Source organism: Fundulus heteroclitus, unplaced genomic scaffold (assembly GCF_011125445.2).
Source record: "Fundulus heteroclitus isolate FHET01 unplaced genomic scaffold, MU-UCD_Fhet_4.1 scaffold_133, whole genome shotgun sequence".
NCBI lineage: Eukaryota > Metazoa > Chordata > Actinopteri > Cyprinodontiformes > Fundulidae > Fundulus > Fundulus heteroclitus.
The window spans coordinates 1-9,868 of record NW_023396545.1 but is presented as its reverse complement, the minus strand read 5'-3'; the positions used below and the strand labels follow the sequence as shown (position 1 = coordinate 9,868).

Genomic DNA, 9,868 nt, shown 5'->3' with positions numbered 1-9,868 from the left:
GGCGCCATGTTGCGTCGACATTTCTTGCTTATACATTTTTCCCTACATGTTTTCTGTATGATGAGGCGCCGTCAGTGGATCAGGAGTGTAAAACAAGTGAAGATGACCATAGATCATTCTACTTTCTGTTGAAATGGAGGACCATCCATACTCTTTGCCCAGCGAGAGGAAAGAGTAAGGGACCAAGAAAAGAAGAATGAGTAATAACCGGGAGAAATGAGAGTCAGAATCAGCGCAGCTACTAATTAACCTGACGCCGCCAGATAGATTTGCTTCGCATATCCATCTGGAAACTTTCCGTTGAAGTAATTTTGGGAAGGGGCGAAAATACTGGTTAGCTGATTGGCTTATGTTGGTGATAGACAAGCCAAATAAACCAATCAGATCAACGAAGCATTTGACATACTCGTCAACATGCCTCGTCGTCGCTCTGTTGACGAAAACACAACCACAAGCCAAGCTACTCTTGCTGCTGCAGGTAAAGGCTCGTTAGCTCAGCAAAGAAATACTCTGTAATTCCGATAAAACTTGCTCGATAGCCACGCTAATGCTAGTTTCATCGGCTGAAGCCGCCATGTTCTTTAGACTGAACTGTCGCGCTCCCCGTTGCGTCACACCTCAACCCGCCTCAAAGCCAACGCTGATTGGTTCGTTTGGTGAACGGCTCCAAATTTTCTTTAACGTAAAGTAGCCAGACTGATCTGCGAGTGAAACCTTGAAAGCTCGCGAGATCAGGATGGTCTCACGAGGCTAGCTACTAATACCAGCTGGAGACAATTCATAAGGAAGCGGGGATTTAAAGTGGAGGCAGAGGTTATAGACTTTACAAACTAAGTTAATTCAATATAACAGTGAAGTTTATTTTTACTGTTATGTTAGAAACAGGGCAGTCGCGTTCTAGCAGCTATTCCGTCTCCCTCTATGTGTGTATGTGTGTACGCGGAGCAGCAGAGGGATATCAGCTGTTCACCGTCTGTAGTACTGCAGCAAGATCTTTACTTGTGTTTATAGTTGCTTATATTAGACCCCAAATAAGCAACTGCACATTCAGAAATGAGCTCAAAAAACCGTGATGCCAGGAATTTACAAGCGACTTTAAAAAAAAAAAAAAAAAAAAGTGGGCTTGGTAACAGTGGCAAAAACTATTTCACACAATGACGGCAGCTATTAGCAGTAGCTTGGTACCAAATACATGGAGGAGATGTTGACATTGTCACATTTATGATGGCTTCTGTAGTAGTTATTACACCCTTAACGGCAAGGTTGTTTAAAATTAATTTAGCGCACCGCTAGATGGTGCATTCACAGAGACTAATATTTCCAAAAGTTTCACAAAACATGTTGAGATTCAATGTTTAATACATAAATACACTGACATTACTAAGACTGATATTTTTATTGTGATTTTTATTTTTAGAAAAATCCTAAAATGCAGTCATTACAGGAAAATGTCAGTTCTAGAAATAAAAAAAAGGAAATTTAAATAAAATGAACAACTATTACATAGTCTGACAGTTTATTCAAATAATATCTAATGATGTAAATTGCTTTCTAAAAAAATTACTTCAAAAATGTATCTAAAACAAGATTTGCTAATATACAGAAAAAAACTAACTAAAAAAGTGAATGCTGCAATTAAATTTTCTTACTTATCAGAGTCTGCACAGTCACAACAACAAAGTTAACAAAGACAACAGGAACAGTGGCGATGAATTAACAAACACAAACTATTGATTAGCTCATCATTAATATTTCCTCATTTGGTTTCTTTAATAGAAAACCTTAGTGAGTTTCATACATTTCCGAGAAAAAAACGGCACACTCGGAACAGTCGCCAAAATAAATAAAAACAAATGTTCATTTCGCCTCCATTTCACTGCGACATCAGTCAGTGGTGGGTGCAAGCAGCAAGACGTTCTCTTGGAAAATGGCCATTAATGATCATACACTGTTGACATGAAACTGCAAGTCTTTCAGAAAGCGTCTTTAGAAAGGACCTTTTTCCAGGGTGGCCACATGATGGCAGAGTGACAACAGCAACAAAGCCAGGAGTGAAGGGGAGCTGTCTTTACAAACAGGGCACACTGAGCTCAGGTCGCGCTGTAGAAAATCTCCGTTCCTCTACAGCAAGATCATAGCACCAAAGCATTAACTTAGCTATAACTGGTTGTGTGTTTCCGTCTGTCAGTGTGGAAGGAGACATTTGCCCCCATCAGTAGTGCCGTGGCGTTTGTTCACTTCCTACCTGGGGGTCACTCTGCCCCACTTGGTTTTCTCCAAATGTAAAATGATTAAAAGCTACATGACGCTAAGAGTAGATAGTAATGACCTCCCGGCCTCCTCCACGGACCAACAAGACACGGTCCAGGCCTTCCATTAAAACTTCCAGGAACTCCATATCTGAGAAACACATCAATGGTTAAGGACATATTATACACATCAGCCATTTTATCGATTTTTACCAGTAGCTTCATTTTGGCAGTGGTAAGAAATAAATCCACCTTATACACTTTTCACTATGAATCTAATCTTTGCATTACACCTAACCCTGTAAACAGGTTAATTATGCAGTATATGGACTTTCCATGAATACCGGCGGCCCTGGCAAAAATGTGTACAAGTCTTCAAATACTTTAATCATTTATTGTATTAGCATTATCTCACAATTTTTTTTTTAAATCCACATTTTAATTTGAGTATGTTTTTCAGCCGGGGGGGATCACTCTATGTGTTTATATATTTAATTCATTAACCTAATTATGCCTCAGAGAGACTGGACATTGCACAACGTAACACTTTATCCCCATTTCTTTTGTGCACACCTCAAACTACGATAGAAACGAGTACTCTCAAGTTACACATTAAAATGTTTGTGTCCATTTTTGCTGGAGTACTAATATTTGTGCAGTTTGCTGTATACGTAAAATAATGTACTGGGTTGTGCTTGTACATTATGTTTCAGTGAACCTCAGTCTTTATTTACCATATTAGTACTTGGCTTTGTACAGATGTAGCTTTATTGTCTTGAGCTTCTGGGTTTTAACAAAGTAGCAAATGAATAAATGCAAAAATAAATAAATTTATAATCTTAAATCTATAGTGGAGGCAATAAAGTGCCTTAAAGCAGAGAAATAGTCATGTATAATTCTTTTGTCTTTGTTTTTTACTGCTAAGATGTTAGCTTATTAGTAACAGCTCAGGTAAACAAATGTTTCAAAGTTTAAAGGTCACACTCCGAATTCCTAGCATCATCAAAACATTTTTCTATCCTCTATATGACAGGATTCTTGGATGCACCATTGGTAGGACTCTTGCCTCGCAGTAAATAAGCTTTGGGGTCTTTCTGCTCTCCTCGTACATCCGTTGGTTCTTTCCAGGTCCTCCTGCTTCCTTCCACAGTCCATAACCATGACTGTTAGATTATTTGGTCTCTCTAAATGACCCTCAGTTATGAGTGTGTGTGTGTTGTCCTGTAATGGACTAGCGACATGTCCAGGGTGCACTCTGCCTCTTGCCCAATGACTGCTGGAGATAAGAATGGCCCTTTTTCGATCATGCTTAGACGAGCAGTTATGCAGAACGAATGGAAAACCGGACAGAAGATCTGGGAGGTTCGCATCTGCAGGCGACGCATGAGCTACATCACAGCAGAGCAGGGGGGGGGGGCGTGGCAGGGTGCAGAAAGGCACAGACCATGACAAGGGGTTAGATGACTAATTTACAGATGTAACAATAGTGTTAAAGCAACAAAGGATACAGTTCTCGTCGCCCTTTTTTGTTCTTTGGCGGGGCCTGGCATGTTGAGCAGAACCAACTGGGAATCTTTGGATTTCTTCACCACCACCTCATTCAGCTTCACAGCTGTGTGCATCCGCCGCACATTCGACTGGTTGCTGCAGCAAAATGACATTAATAACGGGTATTAGAAGATAAAACTTCAGCCCGTAAAATGACGGATGCTCTACATCCGTCGTCGACATGAAGCTGCAGTTGTGATCATCCTGCTTGCAAATGATTTTTACTCGGAGCTATAATCTTGCTTGTTACCATTATTGGCTATTTTTGCCATCATGCACCCCCCCCCTCCCCTCCCCTTCCCTTCCGATGCAAACTAAATCACACCAACATGCATTGCAACAGTTTGAGCACATGCAATCAAACACTGAAAGAAGGAACAACTTACAGATTCTCCCATTCACTGGATGAAATGAGCAAAACAAAAAAAGAAAAACACAAATCATTCAACATTGTCATCAAATAAAATCTGATAATTTCATATTTTTTTAAAAGGTTTGCCACAAAGTAGAAGCTATCGTTATTAAAAAAAACATTACACTGCAAAACTACTTTTACATTGGGGAAAAAAAAACTACTTAGAGGGCAGCACTAACACTAGCTGTTTTTTTAATAAAGAAAGGAAACGGACTGAGAAATGATAGATAAGAAAAAACATGCTGAACACAGCGTCCACATCCAGTCAAAAAATACCCCCAGTAATCCTAAAAAAATGATCAAGACCACCAAATATTAAGTTGAACCCATCATATCTGGGGAGGAATCAGGGTTTTTTTTTTTTTTTACTCCAGTTCTGCAGCAAAGCTGGTTTCTACTTACGGCTTCATATTAAACATGTCCTTAACAGCCATGCCTTCTCTGTGCTTGTTCCTCTCATTGAGCAGCTTGTCTTTTGTCCACGTCATGTGGACACGATCAGGCGTGGCTCCGGCCGGCTTTCTCATTGGTTACAGAGTGGGATGCCGTGTTCCGGTCGTGAATCAGCTGCGCCTAATAGGACGGACAACAAATGAGTAAGTAAGAGCAAAGAAAAATGGAGAAGAAAATGGTAATTTATCAAAGTATCAGACAGACAAATTACATAAAAGTACATACAAATATGCAGATAATAGAAGGTCAGGACATGGGTAAAGTTTGTTATTAGAGCGGTCATGTGCCAAGCAGATTTATGGAGATGAAAAAGTCATTGAACATAGAACCCTAATACATTGATTGCTGTAAATAGGGGAGGAGTGAATTACCATGTCTTACCAGGCTTTAGATCGAATAGTACAGATTTACAACATCCACCCTGAAACAGTGCACGCTGCTTCCAGAGTCCCTATATATTTTGAATGAGGGGTAATTTTACAATTTTCTCTGCACCCTCTCGGCATATTTGCAGATGATTGTTCCTAAGAGCACCAAGGCAGCACAGTGCCCCACACGGCTCAGATTAGATACACAAATCTGCAGTGAGATTAATTATAGCTGTAGGAAAACTAACCTTAAAGCAGATGTTTGCTACGAGTGATATCAAAAGCGTTGGTATGAGATTTGATACAAACATTATCGTTGTATGCTTGATACCAGGCGGAAGGCCTTGGATTCTCCCTTCCAGCAATCCAGACATCAGTGCCCTGTGCTGCTAGAGGTGTTCATTAGGCTAATTGTACTCTAAAAGTTGCAGCCAAACAGATGTTGGATCATTCACTAATAAAACAGGACATCGTAATCTCAATAAACTACATGTTAATAGATATTTTGCCAGACTCAACGACCAACCGTCAGAGTACAATTGAGTAGTTTCTTTTCAGCTTCAATTTAAGCTCCAACAGGACAGAAACAATGTTATTTACCAAAAAATTATTCTCATTTTATCATCAGAAGTATGTATAAAATCTAACTACCAATAAATAAAAGATAAAAGGGAGTTTTTTTGTTCTATTTCCACAGCTCACAGAATAACTAACAAAAACAGGTAGATCCTGTTATATATTTTTGCCTTCTGAAACCAGAGAGTTAACTTTTTTTTGCGTTAACCCTCTGGTTTCATACATTGGTATTCATGATTAAGATTTTTCCCCCCCAAAAAAGTGCAATATAAAACTACCTCTTTTTTCTTTTGGAGATTTTTTCGCAGCTCTAGTGGTAAATGCAATCTCTCATATCTTATTACTCATACCTTTACTTTATAAATGAGATATAAATTAATTCAAGAAGTTCTATGCAAAAAAAGAATATCTAAGCCAAATTTCAGATTCCACATGCCTGTCACTAAGGACACACTGATTTTATAACTAAGTCACCAAAACACCTCTGGGTTGCAGCTCTAACAAACTGTATCACCCCCCCCCCCCCCCACCCCCCACACACACACACACACACACCTGCCATGACAACCGGACCAAATTAGGGGATGAGCACTTCCACACCTTTGAGGACCGGTACATTAAGAGTTTAAAAAATTTAGGATGGAAAGGTGTGAAGGATGAGAGGAACGCAGATTTAACAGTTGGGGTCACAGTTTGATTAGGAGGACATGACCATCCCAAACCAGCAGGAACCTGAAACTTCACTCAGCTTCTTGCAGACACCCTTGTCAAAGCACTGCAGCTGGAATGACTGGCTTATCTTGGATAGCATTATGAGAAATGAGTGGAAGGATGACGCTGTGGCTGGTTGCTACAAGCTGTTCGGTTAGCCTGGCTACCTCATCCTCTGGATGTGCTCTGAGGTTGAGCGGCGAGTCAACAACAGGCCACTTCCTCCTCTTAATGGAGCCACGCGGACACGTCTGTGATGCTCTGAATCTGAGCCCGTGGGCCATTAAGAACAGAATAATATTGAAGGAGTTCAAAGGTCAAAGACAGCAGAACAGACAAGGAAGGAACTGCGATGCACATTTTGTCAAAGATATGTGAGCAGCAGGGCTCCAGAGTGTGGCCACTTTGGTCATATATGCAACCATTTTTTTTTGTGGTTGCGTGGGTTGCCTAATATTGCTGTCAATCAAAAATACACACAACTAAAGTTAAGTCTTCAGCTGTTCAGCTGATTTTTCTCGGTCTGCGGGTAATTCTAAGTTAACTTTTAGCTGTAAACTTGCCTGTGTCCGAATAGTCCGATTTATTTGCTCAGCTTCTTACCAGCTTGTCAGATGAAGTGGATTCGTTACATTTTAGTCAAGAGTCTGCTTATGCTCATCGTGGCAGCAAAACCAATAGTTGTTTTTTTTGCCTACAACAGTCCAATTATTTTGTCATTCTGGCAGATTAACTCTGACAAAACTTCTTTCAAACTTCCATAATAAGAGCCTTAATTCTACGCTCCAAATCATCATATTTCGAAGCTTATTGAACCTCTACATATTCCCCGTTGCTTGTAAAAACTGCGGCCTGTCATTGGATCCTGACATTTTGGTAATTTGATAAACAGACGGATAAACTGGATTAACTTTGTGAAACACTACTTTTAAAAAGGTTTACAGAGAATGCACTTTTTTTTCCTGTTTCTGCTCTTCTAGCTGCTGCCATTTTAGTTCAGACTTGTTTGTACATCTTGTATTGTTTCGGTCTCCCCGAGTTTATTTGTGTCCTGCTCTGTTCTCTTTTAATTTAAAATTCTTTTAATTTGCTTACTCCCTGCCCGATTATTTTTGTCTTGAGCTCATTTGTAAGTTTACATATTTTCTTTATTACATCCTAGTGTTCCTGTCAGCTATTTTTGGTCCTGCTACAAACCCCACACCATGGGGTACAGCAGCAGTTGGACTCCTTAAAAACTGGAAAACCTTCCCCGCCAGCACAGATCAGATTTATTTTAAAGTAAAATTACAGCCACCGTCTTAAAAATTCAACCTTTGGAAATCTACGGTTTTTATTAATTATATTTTATGTTTTCTATACTGGCAATTTCAGTCCGGCACGAGGTGTCGTTCCTAACATACACCTGTTTTAGATATAGAACAGATAGAATGGAAGAATAAGAATATTGTCTTTGGCATGTAGTTTTACTTAAAGGATTTTTTTGTACATTTTTATAAACCTTAATAAGGATTGTGACAAATTTCTATGAAATAATCATGATGCCAAATAGTCAGTGCTCCGTTCCTTCTCATGTTAATAATTTACTTAAAAATGTGTAATCGTCGTAAAGTCGTGTAAGCGGAGGTTTGTGCGCACCTAAAAGTTGGCAGTACTTTGGTCAAAAATGTTTTAGGCAAACCACTGCAACCAGTGCAGAAGGTTAGTCTGGAGCCCTGAAATACTACAGCGTATAAAAGATGCATTAAATACAAATAATACATGCATGTTTTATCGCTTATTTCATTAGACCGTAGGTCGTTACACTGCATGTGTGACCCTACCTCTCTCTCCCTCTCGGTGCGGGACAGCTGCATCTCTTTCAGCATTTGCGACCTCTGCTCCATCTTCAGCGTCTTCTCGTATGTGAACGCGGAGATGTCACTGTCGTGCTGCAGAAGCATGCAGAACGTCCTCAGATTTAGGATGTGCGCCATTAATCAGGGCCGTCAACCGTCGCCATCCCAAGTCAAACCATTGCTTTACCAAGCGGATTCGAGGACCGCTAAGCAAAAAAAAGGTGTCGTCTCACCATCTCCACCACCTCCACCTCTGCGTCGAGGCGCAGGTGGTACAGAAACACCTGCAGATCCTTTTTCATCTGGATGGAATTGTCGTCCAGCTGGGCCACCGTGAAGATGCGCATTTTGCACTTCCTCCACACCTGCGAATACTTGCATGAGTGACAGCTGGCGGCGGATCAACAACACGGCACTTAGAGCCTGTGGTGAGCACACACACACCTTGTGCTGCATGAGTAAAAAGGGCAGCAGCATGAGGAGTCCACCGTCATGGACGATCCACCACACGTCAATCGCGCCCTCCTTCAGGCGCTCTTGGTTTTGGGGGAATGGTGTCGATGTTCTTTGCGACCAGCAGAGCCTGGTGGCTTCCGTCGTCTCTCTCACCGTCTCTGGACGGAGACAAAAAAGGAACAAGGACGAATGCCGGGAGGTCGTTAGTTTTTACACATACGCCGATAAAGGTGTTGTTTGGTCCGTTTCCTAAAAACATCTTAAATCATGTAATCATTCTGACGTTTTTGATCAGAATTTTGTTCAATAGAGTAAGGAGTACGGTTAAAATGGGGGAAAATTTTTGGCTTTAAAAACAGGTGCAGTCTATAATGGTGTGCATGACAGCCCGGTGGATGTGATAACCGCCAGTGTTTTAGATTTATGCAGGTTTTTAACCTGTAAAATTAACATACATCCTTAATTTCTCAGCTTTCCAAATGCTTTTATAACAGGTTTCGGGACTGTTACACAGCCCAGCTTTCCAAACCTCCTTTTAGTATACAAAGCACAAGTAAATGGTTTACACTAATTCTATATAAACTCTGAGAATAAACCTTGCTTCAGAGCGGTTTACCTATAAAATTTCTTCGAGCAAGGGAGTCCCTGGCCTGCCTCCAGCCTGCCGGCCAGGCCATCAGGACGGCGTTGTGTTTCATCCCCCCAGCCCCGCTGACTGGATCAGGATAGAAAACCATCTCGCAGGCTGGATGACACAATAACATGGAGAAGCCCTTGGTTCGCTCTGCAGCCATGGTGACTTTCATTTTCTGCAAAAAAGAAAACGCTGGTTAAAGACGAAAGAACAATATGTGAATACATTTTTTTTTTACAGTGCTTCCTTTCACAAAGCATGCTTGATGTAGAGACTCACAGTGATGTTGTTTAAAGCACTAAAGTCCCACCCGGTCACAGGGAGAATTGACTATTTGCTCTAATATTCTGTAGGCCAAAACAATGTGCCCGTTGCTCACTGCTGATACGGAGAGAGGTGAGCTGGGGTAGAAGTCAACACAATTTTCAGGGCTTTAACACAGAACGGGCATATTTTATCCCAGTCTTTAGTGGATGGGGTGAATACGAATATGATGAGTGAGGTTGGCATGTGGTGACAGTGGTGACTTCGACAAGGAGCAGATGTGGCTTATTTAATGCCACGGCCTTGTCAAAAGGATATATTCTCCTGAGTTTTTCACATTACAACCATAAACGTTA

At 40.8% G+C, this 9,868-nt stretch overlaps 1 pseudogene; it reads right to left on the bottom strand.

Moving 5' to 3' along the window:
* Positions 1-1,384: 1,384 nt before the first annotated feature.
* Positions 1,385-9,423, bottom strand: LOC118558602 (annotated as a pseudogene).
* Between the last annotated feature and the right edge of the window lie 445 nt (positions 9,424-9,868).